Genomic DNA, 7,658 nt, shown 5'->3' on the forward strand with positions numbered 1-7,658 from the left:
CGCCCCAAAATAACAAGACATCCCAAAAATAAGGCCAAGCATTTATTTCGGGGTTCAAACAAATATAAGACAGGGTCTTATTTTCGGGGAAACACAGTAGTACTTTTTTTCCCAGTAGGCTTGCAACTACTACATGGATTGCTTAAGCATACCTTAGCATTCCATCAGATGGGATGGATACCATCCCCCCACCCTCCAGAAGAATGAAATATTTGGAGGGGATATTAAGAGGCAGAATATTATATTTCCCCAAAAGGAAATATGGAGACACATGCTCTTAAAAACAGAAGGTAGACCCAGTCCTTCTTAATAGCCCCCAGCAGATATTTTGTACCCATTAAGAAAGATTGGGCCAGCCTATTCACAAAAGAACTTTACCTCCAAGGATGGGATAAAAATTTACATCCTCCTCCACCCAAATTCCAAGAACAGGACATGACCTTTTAGGACAGGGGTCTTCAACCTTGTCAACTTTAAGACTTGTGGACTTCAACTCCCAAAGCTGGCTGAGGAATTCTGGGAGTTGTAGTCCACAAGTTGTCAGCGTTCCAAATTAGGCAAATTAGAAGTTGACAAGGTTGGAAACCCCTGTTTTAGGACACAGTAGGATTAACCCACCATCATTTAGCAAAAGACACAAGCCCCTTCATTGCACAACCCCCTACCCAGAACAGTTCAAACTTCAAAATCACAGAAACCTATAAAGATCCATCCACTCATTCAACCATTTGGTCAGCTGCCCCAGAACCACATGTGGTTGGTGGTTCTGCTTCATCAATAAATGTACCTTCTTTCCAATCAGCCTCCAGCCTCCATTTTGTTTCCCGGATTGGAACTGAACTGGTTGGATTTTCCTTCCAACAATATATTCCATTGCAGTTCAGAAGATGTATTGTCCAAAACTACACATAGGTGGGCTTCACATAATTTAACATCCGGTTCTCCCAGAATCGAAAATGTGAGCATGCATGTGCACATCTTGTTTCGCTCGCGCACATGCACACTGCGTAAAAAACACAGTGATTGTATGGGACTGGATAGCTTTGCTCACATGTGCACCTTGCGCACATGCGTGCTGCATCAAAAGCACAGTGATTGTATGGGACTGGATAGCTTTGCTCACGTGTGTGCCTTGCGCACATGTGTGCTGCATCAAAAACACAGTGATTTTATAGGATGGGATAGCTTCGGTCATGCATGTGCCTTGCGCACATGCACGCTGCATGAAAAAAACAGCGATTGTACAAGACGGGATAGTGCTGGGGCGGGTGGGCGGCCCCAGCTGCTAGCCGTAACTACCGGTTCACCTGAATCAGTCTGAACCGGCTGAATCCCACCCCTGGCTACACACAAAAGTCTAGTCGACTAAAGTTCAGCCCTCAATTGGTTCCAAATAAAGGTCAAGGGGGGCTGGACTTGGAGCATTTGTGGACACATAATGATTCTAGGCTGATGACTTGTTTAACTCCACCCACACTCCCCAGCTCTGCCTGTGCTTCTCCTACAGTTGCTAGCCAAAGATGCTAACCCCATCTAAATATTTTATGTGCAATATGAAACTCTCTGGCCTAGTGTTTCTCAACCTTGGCAACTTGAAAATGGGTGGACCTCAACTCTCAGGATTCCCAGCCAGCACGGAGTTGAAGTCCACCCATTTTTAAGTTGCCGAAGTTGAGAAACACTACTCTTGGGCAAACGGAGCATTTGAATTCTATAAATAGCCACTAGAGGGCAGGAAAAAGGAAAGAAAACAAGCTTTCTTTAAAGGGAAAAGAAGTTGTTTTTATTTGTAGATTATCCTTCTCCCTCCTTATGGGTATATTTTTGGAAAACACTCCCACCTCCCCAAGGGTGATGCAACACAGGTGTATTTTACAGTGTAACTTACACTTTGAACAAAATATATCCAATTTTGTTTTTCGAACAATCTGGAGATTTAATCTACTGAGATTATTTGAGGGAGAAAGGAAGACTCAAAGAAAAAAATCTTCTGCAAAAAGCAAAACAGGTAAACAGATTAGATTTATCTTAATCCATTTGCTCTATTGATTCATTATACATATCTGGGGAGGCGAGGCAGAGATACTGAGAATGATTGGAATGTCTGCATTTAAAAAAAAAAAAGGAAATGCTATACAAATCTTTTAAATAAATAAATCAAATCCTGCATGTTATGGGCAAAATGCAGAAAGATTACATTTGTCTCAGACTCCAAACATTGAACGTAGCTGAAGATTAAGAGATTTGAACCAGAAAAGAAGAAAAGAGATTTCTTCATCCTTCTTGCTGTTTATTAAAGTAGCATGACTTTTTGCAGGCTTCTACATAAACCTGAACACAAAGAGGCCCCTGCTTTAAGGAAACCACGAATTAAAATTCATATTATTGTTTGTGCTTTCAAGTCAACATTGACTCCTGGCAGCTGCCGGGATAAATCCCTGCAGTTTCCTTCATAAGATTTCAGAAGTACAGGAGTTTGTCTTTGTCTCCTCCTGTTGGAAGAAACGTCCTTCTGGGTTCAGTTCCAAGTGGGGGAAAAGACACTGGAAACATGGAGACTGCTTGGAAAGATGGTTTAATGGTGGACAGGATCACATGGTTTGAGTTCCTGAGCAGAAAAGGGCCGAGATGCTGAGCGTGCCTTGGTTTTATGCCCTCTCTGAGCTTTGAACTTCCTGGGGCACAGGAAGAGTATCCTGATTGGTTGTCAGACTCCCAGGGGGTGGGGGGTCTTAGCTAGCCTTGCTGGCTGATGTAATCTTCCCAGGTGCCATGTGGTGAGTTTCTGTTGTTAGCTGGGTCCTATTGTGTTAGTTTCTGTTGCTAGCTGGGTCCTATTGTGTTGCAGATAATGGTCCATTGACAAAGGTGGGGGGAAATGAGTGAGCTTGGCTGAGGCCTTAATGGCCCATCGACAAAGGTGGAGGGAGGCAGGAAGCTGCTTTGTCTTTAAAAGATGTTTCTCCATCACACCCCCTCATGATTAATAAGATGGATCTTTTTTTAAAAAACTATTATTATTACTTGTATCTCAATCAATCACAGAGTTTTCCCAAACCTAGAGATATACCTCCCTTGTGTAGGGATTGTGCAGTTGTGCTTGCCTTAAATCAAGTCCAAGCAAACTTCATGTCATACGTCAGAGGTGTCAAACTCAAGGGCTGGATTCATGCTTAGATCTGGCCCATGGGGGCCGCCCTGGAAACAGCAAAGGACTGGCCCACAGTGCCTATGCCAGAGAAAATGGAACTAGCGAGGGCCGCATGTGGCCGCATGTGCAGAGGGTTGCAGGAGGCTGGCACAGCCGAAAATGAGGCTCGGGAGCCTGTTTTCGCTGGCAGAGCGCTTAGGCCACCACACGCAACCCCCGACACGAGTGACGTCAAGCTGGCCACACCCACCATGCCCATGCCCACCCCGGCCCCCAAAGGTCAGACACAACCCTGATACGGCCCTCAATGAAATCGAGTTTGACACCCCTGTCATATTTGAAGGAATTAGGATGACATTGTAAAGAACTGCAGAAAAAACAGTGGCTACCAACCTGTCTTCCATTGAGGACCTGTATACTGCACGAGTCAAAAAGAGGGCTGTGAAAATATTTACAGACCCCTCACATCCTGGACATAAACTATTTCAACTCCTACCTTCAAAACGACGCTATAGAGCACTGCACACCAGAACAACTAGACACAAGGACAGTTTTTTCCCGAACGCCACCACTCTGCTAAACAAATAATTCCCTCAACACTGTCAAACTATTTACTAAGTCTGCATTACTATTAATCTTCTCATCGTTCCCATCATCCATCTCCTTCCAGCAATGACTGTATGACTGTAACTTGTCGCTGTATCCTTACGATTTATATTGATATTGTTTCCTGATTGCTTATTTGTACCTTATGACTATCATAAAGTGTTGTACCTTATGATTCTTGACGAACGTATCTTTTGTTTTATGTACACTGAGAACCTATGCACCAAGACAAATTCCTTGTGTGTCCAATCACACTTGGCCAATAAAAAATTCTACTCTACTCTACTCTACTCTACTCTACTCTACTCTACTCTACTCTACTCTACTCTACTCTACTCTAGTCTACTCTACTCTACTCTACTCTACTCTACTCTATTCTATTCTATTCTATTCTATTCTATTCTATTCTAAAGCAACAACTCTCTTACGCACAAAGTCGCAAACTGCAGAAGAAACACGCAAAACACTACAAACTGTGCATTGCAAATTGCAGGAGAAACATGTATGCTCGGAAAGATGGAAGCTGACATTTTGGGAAAACCAGGGATGGTCTAGGCCACAGGAAGTCAGCCGATGTTTGCATTCTCTACAGTAGACCAATTGTTTCCAACTGTTAAACAAACATTTGGTGCCTTAAGATTCTCTGAAGCATTCCCTGGCTTCGTTAAGAGTCATGCAAGGGCTGCAAAATTTTTGGCAACCTTCGGGATGGGGGTGGGGGAAATGGAGCAGAGGGTGGGGGAGAGATCGGATTGTGTTCAAATAACAAAGAGTTGTTTCTCCACACTGTGAGACTTAACACAGTGTATCCTTCAGTTTCCCAGGGTACCTTGGCACACAAAGCAAATAACGAGAGAGAAACGCTGAGGAGGTTTTTAATTCTTGTTTGTGGGGAAGTGGATTGCATTACTATTATGAGATAATGAAACCCGGAACCCTTGTTTCTGCTGAATCATCTTTGGCAAGACCAAGTGGCGATGGGGGAAAAAAATTTTGATGGGAGACTTATATATAAATCAAGAGAAACCAGAGTTTCTAGCAAGGAACCAAGTTTCGGTTTATGTAAATTCAGAGGATTAAATTGCCATTCCACTATCAGATCTTGTGTTTCGGGAGAAGAATGAAATGTCCTGCAGTGGGTTAGAATGTTCTCTATTCAGCATGGTAGGCTTTGCCCACGTGGAGTATAAAAATAAAGTAAATGATCATTTAAAAATAAGACCTTGTTTTCTGCCGCCAAGTATTAATCAACTACATCAATGAAACTTGTACCACAGGGTATTAATTGTACAATAAAGCCAAAAAAAAAAAATCTATCCAGGTTATGAACTAGGTTCTAGTTGCTGCATCAGAATAACAGAGTTGGAAGGGATCTCGGAGGCCTTCTAGTCCAACCCTCTGCTTAGGTTGTAAACTCTATACCCGTGATGGCGAACCGATGGCATGCGTGCCACAGGTGGCACACGGAGCCATATTGGTGGGCACACAAGTTCAGCTCCAATGCACATGCGCATGCCAGTCAACTGATTTTCGGCAAATGGGCCATTTCCAGCCTCCAGAGGGCCTCCGGGGGTGGGTGGGGAAGGCCGTTTTCATCTTCCCCAGGCTCCTAGAAAAGCTTGGGAGCCTGAGGAGACTGAAAAACGGGCTTTCCGGTCCCACCAGAAGTCGGCAAATGGACCGTTTCCAGCCTTCGGAGGGCCTCCGGCGGGAGGAGGCCATTTTTGCCCTCCCCAGGCTCCTAGAAAGGGCCTGGAGCATGGGGAGAGTGAAAAACGGGTCTACCGGGCCCACTGTGCCATCATGTGCCAAAAGCGGGGGGAGCGCAGGGGTGGTGCACACACATGCGCAGGCGAGCGGGTTGCATAAAATTATGAGTGTGGGCACACACGTGTGTGACACCCCCGCGCTCCCCTTGCTTTTGGCACACGATGGCAAAAAGGTTAGCCATCACTGCTCTATACCCTTATATTTTTTTGAACCCCAATATAAGCGCTTGGCCTTATTTTCGGGGAGGTCTTATTATTTTGGGGTGCGTGGAGCAAGATGGGGCTCCTCTTGCCGTCTTACCTGATTTCCATCTCTGCGTTTAAATATTTTCAGGGAGGGCTTATTTTCAGGGGGAGGCTTATTTTAGCGCATGCGTTCAAAAGCCCGATTGGGCTTATTATCAGAGGATGTCTTATTTTCGGGGAAACAGGGTAGTAGACAATTTTTTAGAAATCTGGATTTTATAGGTCATTTAGCTTACAAGGACCTGAATCAAACCATTTTTCTATGCTAGTTGGTCTCTGAAAATAAAATGCAGGAATTTGAAGTTATGGAATTTTGGGTCTGATCAGCACCTGTCTGGGATAAGACTGGATATGTGGGATTTTGAGACTAATTGTACAATTAAGCCTCATGTTAAAACAGTGGAAAAATCCATCAGGGTTCGTCATATTTCCTTCCATTCCTTTGAAGAAATTTTGAAATAAAAACAGAAATTATTATTATTATTATTGTTGTTGTTGTTGTTGTTGTTAGGGTGTGTTAGGAGTAAGCTACAAGCTGAACCTAACAATTATTATTTATTAAAAGTTATTATTATTATAAAAATAATAATAATAACAAATGCCCTGTAAGCGAAGATACAAAAAATCACTGACAATCCAAATTGCCGACTTTGCAATGACAAAGTTAAAACAGTTTCGCACTTAATATGCGAGTCCAGCAAAATTGTGCAAACTGATTACAAAGCTAGACATGATTGAGTTGCTAAATTAGTCCATTGGCCATTATGTAAAAAGTACACCCTACCTGTATCCAAAAAGTCATGGGAACATAAAGTGGAAAAGGTTGTTGAAACTGAGATGGTGAAGATCTTGTGGGACTTTCGAATACAGACGGATCGTCATTTGGGACATAAAATGCCAAATATCACGGTTGTTGAGGGCCAAAGCGTACAGTTTATTGACATCGCTGTACCAGGAGAAGCCAGAGTTGAAGAAAAAGAACTGGAAAAAATCACGAAATATTGCGACCTGGCCATTGAAGTTACACGGTTATGGATAAAACATGTAACAGTGATACCCATTGTCATCGGGGCACTTGGTACCATGTCTGAGAATTTTACAAAACGCATCAAGCAATTGCAGCTTCCTGAAATAACACCAGCGGAACTGCAAAAAACTGCGCTACTCGGAACATTGTACATCTTAAGAAGGTACTTGGCAGGGGTGAAATCCAGTGGTGGGATTCAGCCAGTTCACACCACTTCAGGAGAACCAGTTGTTAACTTTCTGATCAGTTTGGCAAACTGGTTGTTGGAAGAACCAGCCTTGGTGGCGCAGCAGACTAAAGTGCTGTTAAGTAGCACCATCTGTCTGCAATTATTGCAAGTTCAAATCTCACCAGGCTCAAGGTTGACTCAGCCTTCCATCCTTCCGAGGTAGATAAAATGAGGACTCGGATTGTGGGGGCAATAAGATGACTTTGTATAAAAAAGAACACAGCTTGGGGGGGGGGAGCGAAAGCCCTACTAAGCAGGTATATACAAAAGTATGAAGGCTATTGCTTAACGCATTGTAAGCTGCCCTGAGTCTCCGGAGAAGGGCGGCATATAAATCGAACCAATAAATAAATAAATAAATAAATAAATAAATAAATAAATAAATAAATAAATAAATAAATAAATAAATAAATAAATAAATAAATAAATAAGAAATCATTTGGGCAGAGAACCAGTTGTTAAATTACTTGAATACCACCACTGGTGAAATCCAACAGGTTCTGACAGTTCTGGAGAACCAGTAGCAGAAATTTTGAGCAGTTCGGAGAACCGGCAAATACCACCTCTGGCTGGCCCCAGAGTGGGGTGGGAATGGAGATTTTGCAGTATCCTTCCCCTGGAGTGGGGTGG

Source organism: Pituophis catenifer, unplaced genomic scaffold, assembly GCF_029215685.1.
Source record: "Pituophis catenifer annectens isolate HBS135680 unplaced genomic scaffold, rPitCat1.0.hap2 SCAF_7, whole genome shotgun sequence".
Classification (NCBI taxonomy): domain Eukaryota; kingdom Metazoa; phylum Chordata; class Lepidosauria; order Squamata; family Colubridae; genus Pituophis; species Pituophis catenifer.